At 40.8% G+C, this 23,385-nt stretch overlaps 1 protein-coding gene across 2 annotated transcripts in view; it reads left to right on the top strand.

Annotated features, from left to right (window-relative positions):
• The first annotated feature begins 4,176 nt into the window (after positions 1-4,176).
• The window catches only part of acsl5 (acyl-CoA synthetase long chain family member 5), a 92,917-nt gene continuing 73,708 nt past the window's right edge, over positions 4,177-23,385 (top strand). For both annotated transcript variants that reach the window (XM_039776507.1, XM_039776498.1), the window contains exon 1: positions 4,177-4,433. The gene's annotated coding sequence lies outside the window, so the exon portion shown is untranslated. The remainder of the gene's footprint in view (positions 4,434-23,385) is intronic.

Here is a 23,385-nt window from a genome sequence, read left to right as displayed (position 1 = left end):
AGCCTGCCAATAGGAATTCGCCAGGCTAACACAGTGGAGCACTTTAAAAAACTGCTAAAAACACATTACTTTAACATGGCTTTCTCATAGCTTCATCTTAGTTTAATCCTGATGCTCTGTATATTCAATTAATTATCATTACTATTCATGGTGGCTCCAAAATCCATACTAACCCCTACTCTCTCTTCTGTTCTTTTCCCGGTTTTCTGTGGTGGTGACCTGCGCCACCACCACCTAATCAAAGCACCGTGATTTTCCTACATTGATGGATTAAAGGCCAGAAGTCCAAATGACCGTCATCATCAAGTCCTTCCATGAGAACCCTGAATACAATGAGGACTGATCATTTATGTTAGGTAGAATGCCCAGAGGGGGCTGGGTGGTCTCATGGACTGGAACCCCTGCAGATTTTATTTTTTCTCCAGCCATCTGGAGTTTTTTTTGTTTTCTCTGTCCTCCCTGGCCATAGGACCTTACTTTTAATCTATGTTAATGAGTTTTGTCTTATTTTAATTCTTATTTATTTTGTCTTTTTTCTCTTTCTTCATCATGTAAAGCACTTTGAGCTACATTATTTGTATGAAAATGTGCTATATAAATAAATGTTGTTGTTGGTGTTGTTGCCATATTGAGACAGGCATGCGGCCTGTTCTGAAGAAAGCTGACCCCAAATGATGCCTTAACTTGAGACATTTTAAGTAGCTAACAAGTCTGTGTGCCACCTGAAATTACACATCACCATTTATCAGGTTGTATGGTTGCCAATATTCAAGTGTACTTTGCTTATTGTTATTATTTATGAATATTATCAATAGTACATTATTTAAAGTGTAACTTAACTCCTGCTTGTCTTTTACTACACCTAATTGCCTGAGGTTATAAATGTAGAAGGGAAGGTGGGGAGAAGTTATATGGTATAATACCTTGTAAACAGTGGTAAGTCTGTGAGATTTGATGCATTCTGACAAAGGCTACATATTAATAATACAAAAGAGGAAAGTAGAGTAAAATATTACTCTACCAAGCTAAAACGGGTGGGGCTAGTTATCCCTCAAGTGGCGTGTTCTCTCTGCTGTACAGGAGAAGAAAATACCACACTGTTAGCGGCCGCAGCACCTCTCAGCACCAGTAGGGTACTGACCACCTTAGATGAGCCTCTGACTCTCCTGCACAGCAATTCTTACACACCATTGAATTTCAATTGAGGTTTTCTTGACACAAATCAATAGAAAATCCCATTTAATGTCAAAGTAAAAACAGATCTCTGCAAAGTGGTCAAAATTAATTACAAATATCAAACACAATGTAATTATGCACATAAGTATTTTACCCCATTCAAGTCAGTATTTAGTGCATCTACCTTTGACAGCCATGACATCCATGACAGCCTTGAGTCTGGGTGCACAGGTCTCTCCTGGTCCGCTTTCTACATCTGGACTCTGCCATTTCCCTCCATTCTACTGCACAAGCTCTTTCAGGTTGCATGAACATTGTCAGATGAGTGAGCAGCCTTTTTCCAAGTCCAGTTATAAATTCTTAATTGCATTTAGACCTGGGCTCTCCAGGACATTGACACTGCTGTTTTCAAGCCATTCATGTGTATTGTCTGACACTTTAATCCAAAGTTACTTAGAGCATTTCAGATACAATCGGTTACATTTCTTTTGAAGCACAGAGAATTTATTAATTTAGGTATGTTTACAAGCCTTAAATTTTACGCCGTTTGGCTTGCTCTCTCTTTAAGGGGTGGGGATCGATCTGTTCTTAACTCAATTTTTCTTTTTGTAAAAACTTGATTGCTTTGTATGGATTCCAATAAAATTAATAAAAACGAAATATAACATTTCTTTTGTTTTTTCCCAAATGGTGAAGTGACTTGCTCATGTTCACAAAGTGTTAGTGGTAGGATTTGAACCAACAGCCCCATGCTTGTGTTGACTTGCTTGAAAACAAATCTCCTCTCAACGGACAGGTTTCTTGCAATCTGCTGTAGTTTTTATACCAGGATTTTCCAGTATTTTGGATGCATTCATTGCACCTTCTACCATCATACGTTTTCCAGGGCCTGTTGCAGAGAAGCATCCTCACACCATGTTACTGTTGTCACGATGCATTACATTTGGATGGTTTGGTAAATGACAAATGTGGCATTAACCTCATGGCCAAAAAGCTAAATGTTGGTCACATCAGGCCATAGAACCTTTTTCAAGCTGACCTCAGAGCCACCCATGTGCATTCTGGCAAACTGAGGTGCATTTTTTCCTCTTTGCCAGTCTCTTAATAAATCTGTGATTGGTGAAACATCCAGGCCTGTACCTCCTTCAGAGTTCTTACAGGACTCTTGGTGACTTCCCTCACAGTCTTCCTCTTCATTCAGTTTTTGTGGATGGCAGATTTACATCTCTGTCATACAGTTTCTGCTTTTTAATGGTTAATATAACTGATCTCTAAGAGATATTTAGTGACTTGGATATTTTCTTGTCTCCATCATGGTGGGTACAGTAACACACTGAATCAGTGCTTGCTCTCAGCCTCTCAACTCCCATCCCCTGAGTTGTGCTTTTCAATCTTCTTTTCATGGAGTTTCTAGTTTAGGTTAGGCCACCAAGATGGACCTTCAACATACAGTGGCATTTAGACTGCAATCCATTGAAACTCCAGACAGGTGATCACCACCGAGTAAATTCTGTAACTTTCAAAGCCAATTGGCTGCACCAGTGATCATTTAGGAGTGTCATGTTTATCAATTATTTTGTGTTTTATTTTTGTAATTCATTTAGACAAATTTGCAGAGATCAGTTTTCACTTTGACATTATAAAAACAAATACAAAGACCAAAAATGAGGGCTGGCATTCCGAAGGATACTCCATTTAATTCTGATAACTGAAATCAAAAAGAAAGACACAAGTATGAAAGTACCACAGTCATTCTGCAACTCACCGTTTTGTTTCTGAAAGAAAAAAAAACAAACCCTAGAGGCTCAGAGCTCCGGTTTCTTCCAAAGCAGGTCCTTGTCTGAATGTTGACTTCCATTTTGTGGTTACATATCATCCAGAGCAGAAGAAAAGGTGATTCAGCCAGTGAGGTGATGACATCACTTGTCCTTTGGACTTTATTCTTCCTCCCGTCTAAGGAGACGGAAAGATCAAAAGTTAGCAGTGGTGCCACCTTGAATTCTCTTCCTAAAATGCTGTCCATGCCTACCTACTTAATAGCATTAGAGAATCTTTATCTGCTGATCAGTGTTGAAAGAAGCCAAATTAAATCTACTGTAATTCAATGTTGAATAACAATAATATTTTTTATAGAGTAAGGTTTTTAAACTTTTTTTGGACTCCCCCCAACGGGACGATTCGCTGAAGATCAACCCGAAGTCTGATCACCGCATCAGTGGAAGACAGCCCATCAGTTGGCGGGTCAACCGCGGACTCTCAGCGCTGTAGTAGTGGCTTGCAGCGAAAGCAAATCTGAGCTGACTGCGTTCGCGCTATAAGTGCCTGTCGTGGATGGGAGATGCAAAGAACACTATAACTGCAGAGAACGGTATTACTTGGCCACTAACCTGGACTTGACTCTGCCTGATGGCTGTGCCTGTGTATAGGAAAGTGGCAGATCCCGCAGCAATAGATAACCATGGTGTTCTTGTTTCAAGTTGAATATAGCTGGTTTTGCTAAAGGACTGAGACTCAGCCTTGTGTTTTGGGGTGCAAGACAGGGACTCACACATCACTATAGGCACTGTACATCTAGGGGTTCCATAATGAGAAGACCGCCAGCTCCAGTGCAGGGAGAGAGACTTGGAGCTGATCAAGCATGAAATGCTGGCCCATGGTCCTGTGTTGAATGGTATTTAGTCTACAAGGATTTCCACAATGTTCATTTTGACAAATTTATGTTTCTTCATTGCTTACTTGCTGTAATAACAATTAGGGTTACATATTGCATTACCCATTTGTCTGAACCAAACTGGCACCCTCCAGGCCAGTGTCTCCCCATCATAATATCTGTTTGCATGTGATCAGGAATCATGGTGTCCTGCTGAATTACCGATTAAAAGTCAATGATTAACTCTTAGCAGAATAAGCAAATGTAGTCAAATGTAGTTTGAGTATGTGATAAGCCTTAAAGCACAGGCAGAAGAAAGCAGGCCGGCACTTGTGCAACGTAAGGGCTGTGGTGCACTGGATCAAGCCCAGGTGGGCTGTAGGAGGCCTTATCTCTGAAACAATTGTACTCACAGTTCAAAGGTCACCTTTACGTAGCTGACTAATATGAGAGTAGTGCGGCAGAGTCTCTCCTGCTGTGCAGTTCACAAGTGGAAATGTGGTGCTGAGGGCAGTCACATCACCGGCACCTCGTGAGCTGACCGTGAGCCAAAGAGCCCCAGTGACCAGCTCTGGCCGTCCTGACAAGCAGCTGGATACGGGAAAAGGTATGCAAGTTCATTTCCTGGTTTTCTCTGCTCTGACTGATATCAGTTAGGAAAAGGTGTGCTTCAGTGGCTTCCATTAGTTTTAGGCCACTGCTCATGTTTATTTGCAGAACAGACAACAGAATAAAATGAGTTAAACGAAACGGGAGAGATAGGCGATGCATGTGGGGATATCCAGGTGCACATGTGTGTATGGGGGGCTGCGCTAGCATGTGAATCTGTGTTGTCACTTGTCACAAATGTTCAACACACTGTACATTTGAGTGTGTCTGCTTTATTATAAATATAATAAATTATTATTATCTCACCTGTAACTTCATGTGCCATTTTGTGCGGAAATCTGCCTGACTCACACGTGGGTGAAGTGATTGTGTCTGAGTGACATGCAATGACGTGTGCATCTGTAAGTACTGTGACCGATTGTCTGCACACGTTAGATGACAGGAGATGGCTCATAAGAAGCCCCTGGGTGAGTAAGCTATGGCAACTTGAATGGTTAACTGGGCCATTTACCACAAGATGACGTGGTGTCCTTTTAATGTGGAGGGAGCCCCAAGTCAGATGATCTAGATACGGTTATCTAATGGAAGGACAGGATGACTGTAGTTGGGGGTCCCATGGTACAATTGTAATTAATGGCATCTATTATGGTATGTGTGGCTGTCTGCTATCTGAGGTCCAAGACACTCCAGGCCACTTGGGGAAGGGGGTGCTAGAAGTGCAGACCCAGGACATCCAAAGATTATTCATCATTAGTTGTCCATATAAGTACACCCTGTCTGGGGTTTAAAATGGCTTTCTGGACCAACTGAGGTTAAGCTTGCAATAAGAAGGATTGGAGCTGGCAAAGGTCTGGAAGTAAGAGGAAAGGAGATGAGAGAAAGGTTTTGGAGTTGTTCTAAAGAGGGTTTTCTGCTGCTTCAAGGTGGTCCCAGGTGTGCAGGATTGTTTTAAAAAGGCAGAATGGAGCACCTAGGCTTTGTGTACATTTAGTTTTTTTAGGAGTGAAGTGAATTGCACTCCAAGGGGTGTCCTCGTTGATCAGTGTTTAAACAGAAATGTGAAACGAACATCTTAGGGATGCAGATAGTGCTGCACTAGTGTACGGGATGACGTCCCGTAAGATGCCAGTCGAAGCAGGTGGGACAGGAGTCAGGAGTGGTGGTCATAGCTGTCAGCATCTACACGGGGTGTGCTGGGGAAACGTGTAGTGAAAGAGGTGCTGGGCTGGCTGAGGAATAACGTAATGCCAGGATGGTTTTACCTGGAACTGAGCGAGTTTTATTTGGATGTTGCTTTTATCTCCCACGATATACACTGGATATTATGGATTGTTTGTTTAGCTGTACACAGAACTGTTTTTTACAAATAAAAGCACTGAAGCATTTGCACCTACCTTTTACTGACTATGTGTGTCCTCAATTGTCTGGTTTATCTTGGTTTACAACTAGTGACAGTTCCGGGTTCAAGCTCTCCAGGACAATGGTGCCTACCCTGACCGTCACACACACAGTGACCAGGCTGAGCTATGATCTAAAACTAACCACCGTGTTGCTGAGCTGCCTGATCCAAAATGACTCTTGCTCAATTGTAGAGTTGAGCTGGCATTCACAGCTCATGTCCTCCAATAAAGTGACAGTGCATTTTATCTGTGCAATATGTGAGCAACAGTGACTTTTACAAAGGACACTGCCGCAAACTGATGTACAAAATCAATAAAAAAATCTAGAGTTTCAGATGAAGTAATAAACCTGATAACAGTCTGAAATGCACTTAATCCAATTTGCGATCACGATAGACTGGCCCAGTACTGGGCATAAGGTGGGAAGCAGCCAAGAGACGTACAACACATGTGGACACACAGGGAATACACGCAGTCTGCACACAGACAATAACTGGGCACACAATCTGAACCTCTGACACTGGATCAGTGAAGTTTTGAGGTATATGCAGATACTTTGTTTGCAAGTGCCCTTGCAAACTCTTCAACATTTACAATCCAGTGATCATTTATTAGTTTATAAAGCTACTTCATAGTTAGTACTGTTATTATGATGGAGTTCTGGACTAAACAATTAGTCACTCCCTTTTTTATATGAGGGACATTAATAAAGTTTCTGCACTTTTTTTAACTCTATTAAGAATTTCTAAAACAAATGACATCACCTTTCTGCATAGTCATCTTCGCTTGCGATGCAATTTTCCCAGCATTTTACCAACTTTTTAATGCCCAATTGCTACTCCACTGTTTACAATGAAAATATAAAAGTGCGGAAACTTTTTTAACATCTCTCATAGCTCCCCTCATAGTGAGGACTGTTGTACGGTGCTATATACAGTAATAACAATAGAAAGGTCTTGATGAGCCCTTGTTTTTATAAGCAATGTGTACTGTTATAAAGTTCTTAATTAACAACATTGTTCTATCAATTGCTCACCCCTTACTTTAAACAGTTCCTTTCCAAGTGAGCACTGTGGTGTAAAAAACAGCTAACAATTCAAGAGCATCAGATGAACAGCTAATTTGGTCCTTGGCTATATTCTGGGTAGATTTCTTTATAAAGTATGGAATTCCAATGAATTCATCCATATATCCATTTTCTGACCCACCTGTTCATCCCTTATCAAACTTACTTAATCAATTTCAAGGTGCTGGAAATCGGAAAATTGAAGTCAATTAGTCCATTGTAAAGCATCCATTGAGTGGGATTTAGTCTTATAGATGGCTCTGCTCAACAGACAGATTCACCCCCATAGCATAATGCCGTCACCACCACGCTACACCATAGGGATGAGCAGAGCATGGGCTTTACCCAGACCTGAGTTCAGCCCAAAGAGTTCAGTTTTTGTCTTATGAGAAAAGAGCTTTGTTTTCCTTATGCTCTCAGAGTCCTTTAAATGCCACTCTACCATAAACACCTGATTAATGGAGTGCTGCTGAGATGGATGAACTTCCACCAGGTTCTCTCACCTCAGCACAGGGCGTGTGAAGTTCTGTTCAAGTGACAGTTCTGGTCTTGGTCACCTTACTGAGTAAGGGCCTTCTCATCTGGTTACTCAGTTTGGCAATACAGCCAACTCCAGGAAGAGTCCTGCTGGCTCCAAACTTCTTCCAGTTTATAATTATTGAAGCCACTGTGTTCGTGAGGACAATTAAAGCTTTAGAAATGCTTTTATACCCTTGACCTGATCTGTGCCTCACCACTATTTGATCCTAGAGGTCTACTGAGAGTTTCTTGAACTTCATGAGTTGTTTTTTGTCCTCACATGTAGTGTGGGTTGTGGGACCATCTTTACACAATTGTGTGTCTTTCTACATGATGGCCGATCAATTCAGTTTCCCACAAGTGGACCCCAGTCAAGTTCTACACACATCTGACAGTGAATTTAACCAAACAGGATGCACCTGAGCACAATTTCCCACAACAAAGGGTCTCAGTACTTCTATGAATGAGAAATTTTGACTTTTGATTTTTAACAAACTGGGCAAATCTTTCTGAGAACATGTTTTCACTCTGTCATTATGGTTTATTGACTGCAGATTGGTAGGTGAAAACTGCAAATGTATTCTTTTAAAATTAAATATATACAACAGTATTCATGTATATGTGTACAGCATATTCTTTATACTGCAGAACAAAACACATACGGTAACTCACAAGACATGCTGACATGAGCAATACCACTATACAGCCATTGTATTCCTAAAAGAAAAGCTCAAAAGAAAAGCATGAAGAGAGACACATCAAACTAAAATAACATACATCGGAGCATTGTATGACAAAAAAGACCAAATATAAGTCTTTATATGTAATAAAACAACAAGAAAGATCACACAAAGAAACAGCATGCTATTTTATGACAACATTATTGAATTCTTGACAAATGGTAAGAAAATCTTGAACCATTTCTTGGGGAGAGGATTTCATTTTAATGTAAGATGCCACTTTTCCCATTGCGTTATGACGGGCGAATTTACAAATATAAAACAATACAAGTACATTACAAAACACAATGCCACTTCATATGCATAAACTAAAGTTGTAAGAACCCCTAATGGACATTCACCCCACTCAGGCGCCTGATGCTGCCAGATTACCCTCTGGCCCAGCGTGACTCCGAATTGGATTACATAGGCTTGAGAATCATAGGTCATGCTGTCGTATGAACATACTTATTGGACAGCTGCACAAGAATGACAGGGAAACAGTAGATAAATAACTTGTGCGCTCACATGCTTCTATGTATGCACGTACCTTGCAGGCTTAAAAGCTTGGTGTATATATACTTATATGCTTTTTAAACTCCTTATTGAGTTAAATAACTTATACAAGCAGAAAATAATGCCCTTATCCACAATATTTTGAATAAAACTCTGTCTTCAATTGGAGTTAGTTTTCTTTGCTTTTCTGCATCAAGAACTTTTCCTTTTGCTCTCTCTCTTGCTCTGGATCAAGTAACATTTGTTTGGTCATGTGTAAAAACTGGCAAAAATAAAAAAATGCTAAAAATATCTAAAGTGTGCTTAGCTATTGAGATTTATGGCGTGTGTGCCTACTAGTCAAAATGCCAAAATGTAAGACGAAAATGACCATCTTATATATAAACGTCTATGCGTAGAACTGTGTGTGTCTATCTGGCCCAGAAGTGAGAGGCGGAGTCAGGGTAAGGGCTCCGCCTCCTAGGAAACAGAAATGCGATTAGCCACTAATACACAAGCAAGGCCAGCACGTCGGCAAAACGAAACCTCAGAAGAAAGACAAAGTAGCTTAGCCGCTAACATTGGTAAAACGGTATCCCTTTTACTCTTCCTCCCGCTGCTAATACACAAGCGATGCGAGCACTTCAACAAAACTAATCCTCCTAGGAGAGAGACGCCCAGAGTAGTTCCTTTCAATCACCTGACATCTCTACATTTCAGTTTTTTTTCTGACGATTTCAATAGTTTCTAGGACCCCATGCATTTTACAGCACGGCTTTACACAGCTATAGTAATATAATCTTAAACACACTGTGATGAACAGTCTGTGGCGATGTGCGATTTTTCAATAAATAATTGTGACCCATGAAGTGCAGGCTCCAATCGGGTGCAGGTGTGCATGAGCTTGCTCTGCTCTGGGGACAGTCGGGCTGCCTGGCTGATCGCACACACACGTGTGAAAGTGAGCATCACTCATGTGCCTTATTCTTACCATATCACACCTGCGTCCAATTAGCAAGCCAATATATGAGGAGCCCACATGGCAGAGAGGGCACAGAAAAGAGTCAGAGGAGAAAAAAATGAATAGAAAGACAAAGAGAGACAGCGGTTGAAATGGATAGATGATGGAGACAAAGGCAAGATTGGGAGGAGAGAAGGCAGGCAGATTGGAGGGTGTGTGTGAAGGGTCAACGCTTGGGGGCTGCAGAGGGCCACACAGGCTTAGCATTTTTTATGGAGTAGCTGGAGTGACCCAATGCTCGTAGGGGGCTCCCACATAAGGCAGAGAAGCGGCAGCAGACAGAGATAAAGGAGCAAGACTCGGCACAGCAGCCTGCAGGAGAGAGCCCGTGAGAACCCAAGCCTGTGAGAAAAGTTGTCTGTGCCTGTCGGCAGGATGTCTTCTCTCTCTGCTGGATCCCATGCAGGGTAAGCAGAAGATATTGTAGGCTTTAGAAGAATGCACCAAGACTTGTGAGTTATTTTAAAGAACAGATTCCTGCCGTGTGATTTTAGCCTTGATTATATGGGTTATTTATTAAGGACTTTTAACCTCCACATTCACCTTGGTTTTATGGGATTATTCATTTATTGGCTGTTTATTCAAGACTTTGATCACTGAACTTTTGAACACAATTTTTTTTTGATTAATTTTAAACAGAAGCACGTGTCACTCTTTCATGTACCGCTTGCTGTAAGTGAGAGTCCTCATTTGCCCGGCTCATCTTGGTTCATGACTATCAATGGTTCAAGTTCAAGTGGCTCCTGGGAGCAACTAGGGAGTGTGGAGCCGACAAGAACCATCACACACACGCACATACATACATACACACATACACACACACACACACACACCAGCTCAGGCCTTAAAATGATCCTTCTTTCCATGGATTGTCCAAATTGGAGTTTCTGGTGTGTGTTTATTATGACTGTTCATTTCCACATGTGTACACACTGCCTTCATCTCCAGATATTGCACAGCTTCATGCTTGTGAATGTATGTGCAAGATTCAAATTTATGAAATGTTTACTGTCACCTATGAGCCAGACATAGATATAGGGCTTGTTTTCTTGGTGGCTGTGGCTTCAACAGGAGGCCCTCCCTCCAGCAGCCCCTACACGGTCCACATTTAACACCACTTGACTCTTGTAAAAGGATGAACTGTAATTTTTGGTGTTTTAGTATTGTTAGTTTAGTATAGCATGTTGCTTAGCAAATACCATCATACATAAGACAAAATATACATGTCCACTTAATTATATATGGACACAGTTCAACCACAATAAATAGTATTGTGTCAAAGAGCAAAGGGTAAAGGCCAAAACTCAATCGAGATTCCACGCATCCTGCCTTCTGTCTCGATTTGAGAGTTACCATCCAAGGACGACTTAAGCAATTGCCAAAAACTAGAAGACCTTAATGGTCCAAAAGCAGTGGTTCCAAACTCCGGTCCTGGCCCCAATGACTGCAGGTTTTCATTTTAACCCTTTTCTTAATTAGTGACCTGTTTATGCTGCTGTTCCACTTCTTTTGAATTAATTTTAATTGACTTGCTCTTGAAGACTCAGAACCCCTATTTCTTTTTCCTTAATTAGCACCCAAACAATAATGAGGTATAAAATGAGCCAAAACGTAACCAGCAAAACTGTATCCATCATACAGTATCTGAAAATAAAGAAAGATGAAGGTCTCAGAAATGCTGATCTGCTCAGGTCACCAAAACATTTTTACAGTGCTCTTAGAAAAGAGAAAATCATCAATTTTGGAAATGCATGCAATTGTACAATGATAGCAGCAACAAGCCATGGAATTAAAGAACACGTTTAATTAACGACAAGAATTGGCTCCTAATTAGGCACCTGCTTGAAGTGAAACTGATTGGCGTTTGAGGCCTTGACTTAGTTGATCTTCTGTTGGCTCACTCACTTCACATTTCATTTTTGTTTAGGCGCCATTTAAGGAAAGAAATGAAGCAATTCAGAGGAACGAGGAAGAAATTCATGGAAACAAATCTTAAAAAACAAGTCAGTTAAAATGAAAGTAAAAGGAGTTAATTAGCAGCAAAAATTGGTCACTAATTAAGAAAAGGATTAGAATGAAAACCTGTAGTCTCTGTGGCCCTCCAGGACCAGAGTTTGAGACCACTGTCTTAAAGCATTAGCTATGCATACAAAATGATGAAATTCTTCATTTTACATCAGTGTTTCTTAGGAAGGGGCGGCACGGTGGCGCAGTGGTAGCGCTGCTGCCTCACAGTTAGGAGATCCGGGTTCGCTTCCTGGGTCCTCCCTGCGTGGAGTTTGCATGTTCTCCCCGTGTCTGTGTGGGTTTCCTCCCACAATCCAAAGACATGCAGGTTAGGTGGATTGGCGATTCTAAACTGGCCCTAGTGGTTTGGGTGTTTGTGTGTGTCCTGTGGTGGGTTGGCACCCTGCCCAGGATTGGTTCCTGCCTTGTGCCCTGTATTGGCTGGGATTGGCTCCAGCAGACCCCCGTGACCCTGTATTCAGATTCAGCGGGTTATAAAATGGATGGATGGATGGTTTCTTAGGAAGAATTTCAAACATTTATAATGACAGCAACAAATTTAAATGTACAAAATGTGCTTAGAATCAAAAAATGTTCTACTCTGGCTATGCTAAACTGAAATTTCTGTATCATAACTTTAAAACTGTATGTTGGTCCACATACTTACTATAAGCACCCCCTAACCCTAAAGATGGCACCAGACTGAGATGGGATGCACCGTGCCCGGTGTCCTCAGAATATTTTGTTTTTGCTTTGTTTTGTATGTTATGTCAAGTTTTTAGTGAATTAAGTGTATGTTGCTGCTTAGGAGTTTCTGACTGTCATCAGCTAGCTTTGCCTTGTGTGTGGTTATAGAGAAAGTTGGCTTCTGTGTGCTTAATTTAGTCTCTGGACCCAAGGCCTGGTACAGAAAGTCATTAAATAAACTGCTTGGTAGAGACATTTGGAAAAAGGCACACACCCTGGTATGAAATAAGTCAAGATCGGATGTTTCTTAGGGTTTGTTGGCATAAATAGAAATATCTGGTGTGAGACACACCCGGACACCACCAGACTGAGACCACATCTTTATAAAAAGCACACATTTATTTACAGTTCTCACACAGTCCTGCACAGCACACAGTGCTCCCAGCACCAATCACCCCTAATACAGGCCTTTCTCTCACTGTCCGTGGGTCGCCTTTCCCTCTCTCCACAAGAGCTTCGTCCTGCTCCCATTCCCGATACTAGCTCCCCGACAGTAGGAAGGCAGCCCCTTTTATGTTCACCCGGACGTGCTCCAGGTTCTCAATAATGCTCTTCCAAGTGTGGCAGAAGTGCTGCTCTTGCACTTGGAAGCACTCTGGGTGTCCCTGGAAGGCTCTGCCTCCATCTTCCCGGGTGTGGCGGAAGTGAATGATTCCTGGGCTATCTGAGGCTCAGGGCGGCCCCTGGCAGTAGTCACAGGCCCCAGTGGGCTTGAGCCTCCTTTCTCCTCTCCCATGGTCCTCTCAAGATCCAGGGCAGTTTCCCCCTCTTGGCCTGGGGGACGTATATGCCACCACCCAGTCCTTCAAGGCATCCTGGCTGGGTCTGTCCCCCAGCCTCCTGTGATACTGGCTAGATCATATAAGAGTGCTACATTGCCATAAGGAGAATTAAGGTCTAATTCATCATTCTGAGGTGTCTCTAAACATGCACAGCTTATCCAGTAAATCACATCAGTGGCAAACCCTTTAGGGCTCTGCCTGTCTGTGCTGCTCTAACAATCACATCACTAGAATCTACCTTGGTGTGTAATTTTTCCTCCATCTTGTGAATAATGTGGCAGTCTTCAGCTTATATTATACTCCCTGATTAGCTAAACTCTGAGAGCTAAGCTGTCACTCTTGTCTGACTGTAATATCAGTGTAATGACTACTAGATATTGTACATTTTATTCATTACTTTACTTAATCATTTACACTGTTTTATTACTGTAAAATGTATGTTGTGGAAATTCTTATCTTATATATAAACATCTACGCGTGAAAGTGTATGTGTCTGTCTGTCTGGCCCGGAAGTGAGAGGTGGAGTCGGGGTAAGGGCTCCGCCTCCGAGGATACACAAGTGAGGCCAGCACGTCGGCAAAGCGAAATGTCCGAAGAAAGAGTCACTCGCTTAGCAGCTAATACAGAAGCGAGGCGAGCACATCAGCAAAATGGTATCCCTTTTACTTTTCCTCCCGCCGCTAATACGCAAACGAGGCGAACACGTCGGCAAAAGGAAACCTCTGAAGAAAGACAAAGTCACTTAGCCACTAATGCACAAACAATGCAAGCATATCAGCAACACAAAAAAATTCTAGGAGAGAGATGCCCAGAGTAGTTCCTTTCAATTACCTGATATCTCTACTTTCAATTTTTTTCTGACACTTTTAATAGTGTCTAGGACCCTGTACTTTTTACAGCACAGGCTTACACAGCTAGTGTAATATAATAAAATATGGTGATTGTGTGTAGTTGTAAGTTTTAAGCTGTATTTTCTGCCAAAGGGGCTACTAAAAAGTATTCATCTAAGGGTCTGAATACAGTGGAACATTGGTTTGCGAGCATAATTCGTTCCGGAAACGTGCTCGCAGTCCAAAGCACTCATATATCAAAGTGAATTTTCCCATAAGAATTAATGGGAACTCAGATGATTCGTTCCACAACCCAAAACTATTCATATAAAAATGATTAATACAAAATATAAAGTGAAATGCATAATACAAATTAACCTGTACTTTACCTTTAAAAAGAATCATGGCTGGTGTGAGTGAGTTTCTAAACTCTTGTGGGATTCCACCCAATGGGACGACACGCGGAAGAGCGTCCAAAAGCAATCGCAGTCTCCCAGTGCTGTAGCAGTTCACCAGATATCCAAAAAGATCGCGGACATGTTATAAGCACCTGTTGTCGATGGGTGATACAAGGGACATTATAAAGATCCCGCTACAATAAATAACCGCGCTCTTGCTATTTCAAGCTGAATAAAGCTGGTGTTGTTAAAGTACTGAAACTCAGCTTCATGTTTTGGGGAGCAAGACGGGGACTCGCACTTCACAGCGCACACACAACACACAGTCACAATGCTGTAGTAAACAGTATACGCTCGTACGGATGTTGACTATATGACTGAGGCGCACAGACTCAGACAGAGAATAGGAGACGATTGCCTTCAAGAGAGAGAGAGAGAGAGAGAGACGCGCGCGGAGCGAGCGACATAAGGAGAGAGAGAGAGAGAGACGCGCCCGAGAGCAACAGAGATAAGGAGAGAGACACGTGAGCGAGAGAGATAAGGAGATAGAGACACGCGTGAGAGAGAGAAGAACCATCAGCTCAGTTGTGATCACATGATGCTCAGCAGACAAAATCTATCCATACTACTCGTATTGCAAGACATCGCTCGTTTATCAAGTCAAAAATTATTATAAAATTTAGCTCGTCTTGCAAAACACTCGTAAACCGAGGTTCCACTGTATTTATACAAATGAGAGATTTCAGTTTTTGATTTTTAAAATATTTGCAAACATTTCTGAAAACATGTTTTCACTTTGCTATTATGGGTTATTTAGTGTAGATTGATGGGCAAAATGGGTACATTTAACTATTTAAAATTAAATGTACAACACAATAAAAGTATGCAGAATCTGGGGGTCTGAATATGTTCAAAACCCACTGTACTGTATATATTTGATATTTACTTGCATTACTGAGGGTAAGTGTGGGAAGAGAATTCTGTTGACTTTGTAATATACAGCGACTAAACTTGAAAACAATAAGGCAGTCAACATGTCACCTTTTTTGTGGAGTGTTAATGCACACAAGCTACCTGAGACAGTCCAAAGTCAAGCAGTGTGGATGAAGGTGCTCTGTGATGGACTCGTCCCATCCAAGGATACTTCTTGTCCTGCGCCTGTCACTTTGGTAGAGACGAAGAGGATTTAAATCATGAAAGTCGGAGTGAGAAAGAAAAAGAAAATACAATAAATGAACTCCATGAGTCATCACATTGTGTTATCAGCAATAATGTAGAGATAGCAGTGGGAGGAGGAGGAGGAGGAGGAGGAGTGAAAACAGCAATATTTACTTCTATAGCACATTTTCACACAAACTATGTAGCCCAAAGTGCTTACATGTCAAAAAAGTAGCTACGTGCAAGGAAAAACAAAATATACAGTATATAAATAAGAATAATCTATATATAAAAGTCAATGTGTGTATGTATATGTGTTCCAGCATCACTCCTGAACGGCTGGAGCGATTTTCATGACACTTGGTACACATGTTCCTCATTGGTCGACTAAAAATACTGTAGGATGAAATCAGCCCTAACCCAGCCCCTTCTGGATAGGGTAGGGGGGTCATCTTACAGTCTTGTATGCATGTTATCATCCAGTTGACACTCAGAACGACCACCAGAGGGCGAACTGGAGGTGACTGCCAGCATTCTTTATGTTTGAGCACAACTGTGCCCCTGTTACTTGTTCTACGCATGCAAGTGTGTGTGTCTGTCCGGCCCAGAAGTGAGATGTAGAGTCGAGGTGAGGGCTGCAGCTCCGAGGATACGCAAACGAGGCCACCACACCAGCAAAAGGAAACCTCCTAAGAAAGACACTCACTTAGCTGCTAATGCACAAACGACCAGAGCACGTCAGCAACATGAATCCTCATAGCAGAGAGATGCCCAGAGTAGTTCTGCCAGTTTCAATACTTTCTAGGATCCCGTGCTTTTAACAGTTTTAACACAGTTAGTATATAGCAGGTGACTGCCAGCAATCTTTATTTTTCAGCAGCACCGCACCCCAGTTGCATTTCAAATTAAATAGCGTTGGATGGTTCCGCGCGTCAACAGGATCATAACATACAGTACATACAAGACCGTAAGACAAGCATATTAGTAAGTCTTTATTGTTTGTTAATTTATTTTTATTTTTAAAGTTGTGTTTTTTTTTAAATATGTTTTTCTCAAAACATTAAAAAAAACACTTTATTTTCCTCCCGGGCAACGCTGGGTATTTCAGCTAGTAATGAATAAATAATGAACACTTACATAACAAATAATTAAGAGAAGTATAGTCCTTAAATATAGAATCGTTTTTTTTGTTTTATGTCTCTGAAAAGGTCAGGTTGTCAGGGTGGGCAGAAAAAAATAATTTAAAAAAGTGAATGTTCTTAAGTCGCTTTTTAATAGTCAATGATGTGAGTCTCGTTGGAAGGTTGGGGTATCCATTGAAACATCACAGGTGGCTGCACAGGACTTTAATGGTGCAGAATGGAATAAGAACACAAAGAAAAGTAAAGATTAATAATGATTTCAGGTTCATTGACAAGTATAATTCTGTGTATAACTAATTTATTAAGGGTAGAACTAAAATAAAGACATGAAAAAGCCAAAATAAATAAGTGGGCTCTTAGGAGTTTTTTTTTTTAAATGATCCTCAGTGTTAGCCTGACATATCTCTACTAGTGGAGGATCCCTGACTTTTGGCACATAATAGCAAAAGGACGCACCACCACTTCTTTTATGTTTGCTTCTTGGAATAATAAGCAGACTGCTATTAGACGATTTAAGATTACGACTGGGAATGTAGGAGGACAGGCACTCAAAGATACAAGAAGAGGCTGTTTAAAGCTTTATATAAGCTTTATATCTCTTGTTTAAAGAGATTGTTTAAAGCTTTATATCCCATTAGTAGCATTTTTAAAGACACAGGTAACCAATGTAGGGTGGCACGGTGGCGCAGTGGTAGCGCTGCTGCCTCGCAGTAAGGAAACCTGGGTTCGCTTCCTGGGTCCTCCCTGTGTGGAGTTTGCATGTTCTCCCCGTGTCTGCATGGGTTTCCTGCGGGTGGTCCGGTTTTCTCCCACATTCCAAAGACATGCAGGTTAAGTGCACTGGCGATCCTAAATTGTGCTTTGTGTGTGTGTGCCCTGCGGTGGGCTGGCGCCCTGCCCGAGGTTTGTTCCCTGCCTTGTGCCCTGTGTTGGCTGGGATTAGCTCCAGCAGACCCCCGTGACCCTGTAGTTAGGATATAGCAGGTTGGATAATGGATGGATGGTAACCGATGTAACAGCGCTAAAACTGGTAAGGTGCGCTCAGGTTTTCTTTTTCTGACTAGGATTCTTGCTGCTGTATTCTACACTGCATCAATGTCTTTCTGAGGTAGACCAGAGTAGTATTAATGTGGTGACATGTACAGAGTATAGTGAAATTCTTACTTACATTAGTTGCATATATGCCACTCCTTGATATGATAAATAAGAATATTAAAAAAACAGAACTTAATTCTAATTAATAAAAAACACAATCAGCTGACCTGATGTACTCCTTACTCTCATTTCTTTTCTACCATTTCCCTAAAACCTTGCATAAAAAAAGTCTAACTATTTACGTCTGAAAGTTGAAGCAACATCTATCAGCCAGACTTGTACACAATTACACTTTTAATGTACAATCAGAGATAAAGATTCTGTGAAAACCATTGTCTAGTGAAGCTAATGGCACTGAAGTTTGAAGATATGACCTTCTTATCTTTCCAGCTGATGACTCTTGTAAACTGTAATTTACCACAGATTTGCCAAAGGCTCATGTTTTATGCAGTAATATCAAGTTTGCCTTGAGTAAAGTTATCATATCAGTATTTGTTTATAGAGGGAAATAAAATAGAAATCTCCATTCACCATAAACCGATGGGTAATTGAGGTCTGGAGAAGCAAAGTGCAACCTTGCAGAATCAAAACTGGGTTACAGCAGAGCATGCGTTTGACCATTTGATAAAAAATACTGATGTACTCATCCTATTTAGGTCAAAGGTAAAAAAGAACTGCATGCACTCACTGGACTAATTGTCATTTCATGTCATTATGTTTCTAGGTGAGGGTTCATTCAAGTTTCCTGAAAGAGAAGTTGCGTAGGTTCATTGTGCAGAAGCTGACATTGCCTTCAGTCTACTTACAAAGTGTAAAATGGACAAAATGTTACAACATACTGCAATTTAAAAATTTCATATGATAGCACCTACACCACAGTTTTTATTTCCCAGCTGCTGTTACACTATAAATGGAGTCCGTGTGTTGCTCCGACATTCACACTGGATTCCTCCTACAGTCCAAAGGCAGGCCATCAATTTGACTGATGATTCTGAACTGGCCCATTGTGTGAATATGTGGCCTGTGGTGGACTGCCGTCCCATACAGAACTAATTTTTCCCTTGATTCCTTTGAATGTATTAAGACATTTCATCCAACTTGTGAATAAACAGACAATCTAGAAAGGATGTCTACCATATCTAAATAAAACCAAAGCCCAGTACCATGTTTGAATGAGTTTTGTTATGTACGCATCTGAAAACAAACTTTTCCAGAGGTTAATTGTGCTTAAACTTGTCTCAGGAAATCTTTGCACACAGTCCTGCCTCACACAATGCACATACGGCTGGCAAGGAATATGGAAGAGCAATTTAACTAAATTAATGGTTAACTTATGATGTTATATGTTAATAATTGAAATTAATCAATTATGTAAGTGCAGCCTATCAATGAGAACTTGCTGCATCAAACATAACCTTATAAAAACTAAAAATGGCCACCTGCCTAACATAACTAGTTCCTGTGAGCAAAACAAGTAAGAAAGAAAATACTGAATAAACAATACAATTCTTACAGTTGGCATTTGTTATTATACAGCATCTTGTTCCATTATTCACCATGATTTATACTCATTGTTAAATGCATTTGTTGTTTAAGACCCTGAATGCATTTCTCGTATTAGTTTTTTCAGATTCACATGTTTTAGGGTCCTAAAAGTATTAGTAGTAGTAAAATTTTTCTTTTTCCCAGTTCTCGCCATTTTGTGCAATTTACTTGTAGCAGTTACCATGGCATTGATATTAATGACATCCATTGGTCACACTGTATGTGATGTTCAGGCCTGTGTTGCCATACCACATCAATGTCTGCAGATTAAGCACATGAAGGAAAAACAAACCACTTTAAAAATTACATACAGAATCCTAAAGATCACCAGAAAAAAAGATGTGCTAGTTAAATATGGAAAATTAGGACTTAAACTTATTAGTCCCATTAAAATTACTTAGAATAAAGGAAATTTTCTGTCTGAGAAAACATGAACTAAGATTTAACCTCCTTCGTGTTATGTTTACCCCCAGAGTAACAAGACAAGAGTGTTACATGTAACAGAAACATATAAATATAGTAGGACAGGTACATCTTGTGTCCACTGCTGTTTCGATGCAGATTAAGTCCTTTTGTGTCACCAACACACAGCCCGACATCACTATCGGGACAGTAGAAGCATATGTCTTTGTGCACTTTGTGCGTGCGAGGGTAGTATGCCTGATCTGCCCAGTGAACATGCCCATTGTGTTATTTTAGGCTACCACAGCTCGGGGCTTAGTGACTTCCACATTTCCCCTGACACAAACTACAGTTGCTGCATTGTGAGCAGTGCTGAGGGAGCTAACATCTTTGTTGTCCTTCCACTTGATTGCACTCATGTTACCTTTTTGCCACAGTGAACCTTCACACGACTGAATTCACCAGGCACGTCATGGTGATATCAGTCATACAGCTCAATATGCACCAGTTTCACTATTCATCAATGTCTGTTGACCATTTCATATTGTCATCACTATTTCTTGACTCAACTAATGCTTCAGTTTCAGTTTGCTCTAAAACTGGCTCTACAGTTTTTAATGCCATTGAGGAGTTTCGTTGAAGACTCACTCATGAATATTGATAAGTTAACATAGAGTGTCAAAACATATTGAAATATTCTTTTTTTTTGCGGAATTATATTTATTGTATCCACTACATGGCAGCAGAATACTGTCCTGAGTGGTATTCAGGCTTAATACTTTACATCGAATCATAACGACTCTGGCTCAACCATTTTTACATACAATTTCAAGCCCACAAAACTCTGAGTTAAGAAGTTAATAAATGTGCTTTCACACCTCTTTTCATTTACCCACCTTTCTTGAATTTAAATATGTTTTCTTTCTTTGTCCCTCTGCTCCTGAAGTGCTTCCAGCTGCATTATAACAATACAATTTATTTTTTGTTTATCATTCTTCACTGAGTGCAGGTGCAGAGTGCTGTGAACAATTGTCAGTTAAAACACAAGTATAGATTATACTAATGACTAAATACAAGGTAAAGTCATATGTATGGTATAGCTTTCATTTTTAATCCTTTGTGCCATCCAGTGCTCTCGATCTTATTCAATCCCAGTCCATCACAGGCCCAACATGCACATTTTTGGTATGTAGGAAGAAACTACAGCATGCCCTTTTTTCTTAAATGCACATGCATGCATAACTAATGCAGGCAATGCAGAATACTCCTCAGAGACAGTGCTAAGGTAAAAGAGCCCTCTTCTCACAGAAAATACTAGAAAAGCCATATTCCATGAAGCCTGCTAATTTACCACAAGTTGCCAAATGACATTGTAAAGAACATAGCTGTTCCAAAGGTGGCTGTGGATATGGCACTAATAGCCTCAATTAAAGTGTGATGCAACAAAGAAATGTCACCCGGTGGGACTAGAAAAGGCTAACAAAGCACATTCCGCCCAGTCTTTGATAGTGTGTGGCCCATAGGAAATAGATAAGCTCAGCCTACAGAAACCCAGCTTCATTACTGAGCTAAAGGTCAAAGGAGGGCAACCTTGAAATCAAGCAAAAGGCTAACATGAAATGTGGTGTTAGGAAAACAAAATAACGACAAGTGGAATTGAGCCAATTACTCGTCCTCCTCCACAGGTTACATGCCACCTAATATAAAGAGTCAGCAATTAGAGCGTGTATCTGTGTGCACTGACGGTCTGCAGGGAAGACATTAAATAAAAAGCTCCAAACTTGTATTTAAATAAATAAGCAATTGATCTTAAAAGCTACCCTAAATGTGCAGTCTTTCTCCAGCCTGCTAAGTCTCTCCCACAACATCCACCATGAGGTCATTCAGCTGAGAACAGTGAGACCTCATTGCTGTCAAAAACTATCCTTGGAGTGTAAAACACTAGTGCTGACTGATGGAGCCATTATTTTCCAAATTAAATAAGAAGATCCAATTAGTGTTACACGACACGGTAAAGAAACTTAAACTAACATGTTGATTGCTTCATCTCGAGTCACCTAGAGCTGTTTTACGTTCGTTTACCAGCTGATACAGGTCTGCAATATACACTATAATTAATGTGTACTGCCTTCATGTTCTCCCCATGTCTGGGTGGGTTTTCCCCCAGTGCTCCCGTTTCCTTTCGCAGTCCAAAGACAGGCAGGTGAAATGGGCTGGTGATGCTAAACAGGTCTGTGTGCGTTTGTGTGTCAGTGTGTTCACCCTGTGACAGACTGGCGGCCCCTCCAAGAACTGTGCCTGATGCTTTCTGGGATAGGCTCCAGCTTCCCTGCAGTCCTGCTCATGTTAAGTGGTTTTAAAATGACAGATTGAAGGATGGATGGATGCCTCCTGCAGACATTACCTGCCCTGTTTATTTATGAATATTGGTAGCAGTTTAATTTAGGTACTGCAAAAATGCATTTATTACTCATTTACTATTACATAACAAGACCTTCACAAACACTTCTTTAGGTCTTTATAACCCTTACAAAGCATCAGTACAGTGTTTATACATCTCTGCAATGTGACCTACTAACAAAACATCTGAGGGGGCTTAACTGAGATGCATTTCTCTTGATATTGCATATTTAATATCAGACCTGTGAATCCTTCGTATTAGCAAATAATTTTACCATCAGGTCAATATGCCACACTGCACAGACATGAATAAGCCATCTACTGATGTTTTGTAAGTGTTATGAAAACCAAAATTTTGTTAAGGCCCTTTTACATAAGAGGAAATGAGTAACAGTGCTAAACTAAAGTGTTACCAGAATATTATTGTTAATTATTTTGAATGATACGGTGGAGCAGTGGTAGCACTGCTGTCTCACAGTAAGAAGACCACGGTTCAGGGTCTCTAGACCTCCTTGTATGGAGTCTGCATGTTCTCCCCATGTCAGTGCAGGTTTCCTCCAGGTTATCCTGTTTCCTCCCCACAGTCCAAAGATATGCAGGTTAGGTTGACTACCAGTTCTTACCTGGCCATTGTGTGTGTGTACAGTATGTGTGCTCGGTCTGCAGTAGACTAGCACCCTGTCCAGGATTCGTTCCTGCCTTGTTCCCAATACTTTCTGGGATAGGCTCCAGCCATCATGCAGGTTAGAAAATGACAAATTATTTTGATTATAATGTTTTTAGCTGACACCTTTATTAAAGGTCATTTACAAGATCAAGATACGTGACAAACAATAATCTTGTAATTGGGACACAGGCTGGTGAATTGGCTTGCTCAGAGTCACACATTGGGTTAGAAGGACTGAACCAACAGCTTTATGACTTAAAGTCAAGCATCCTAGCCCATACACTAAAAATGCCTGCCTATTGCCTGCCATAGATACTATAAAATAATGACTGCTTGATTAATTATTGGCCCCGAAGTTGAGGATCAAACGTGTGTAAAAAGGAAGGAACTAGCGCTTCTACTGGACTGCCCCAGAATTGTGCATGAGAACACATTACAATATCTGTGATCTGTCTAAAAGACAGTGTAATTGAGGAACAGAACAAAATGAAATGTTGTGGCACCAACTGGGCAACCCCTTTTAATCAGCAACTCAAATAACAACAAAATGGTGCACA

This window comes from Polypterus senegalus, chromosome 1 (genome assembly GCF_016835505.1).
Source record: "Polypterus senegalus isolate Bchr_013 chromosome 1, ASM1683550v1, whole genome shotgun sequence".
NCBI classification, from domain to species: Eukaryota; Metazoa; Chordata; class Cladistia; order Polypteriformes; family Polypteridae; genus Polypterus; species Polypterus senegalus.
Note: the sequence above shows the minus strand (reverse complement) of the source record. Positions and strands in the feature narration are given on the sequence as shown.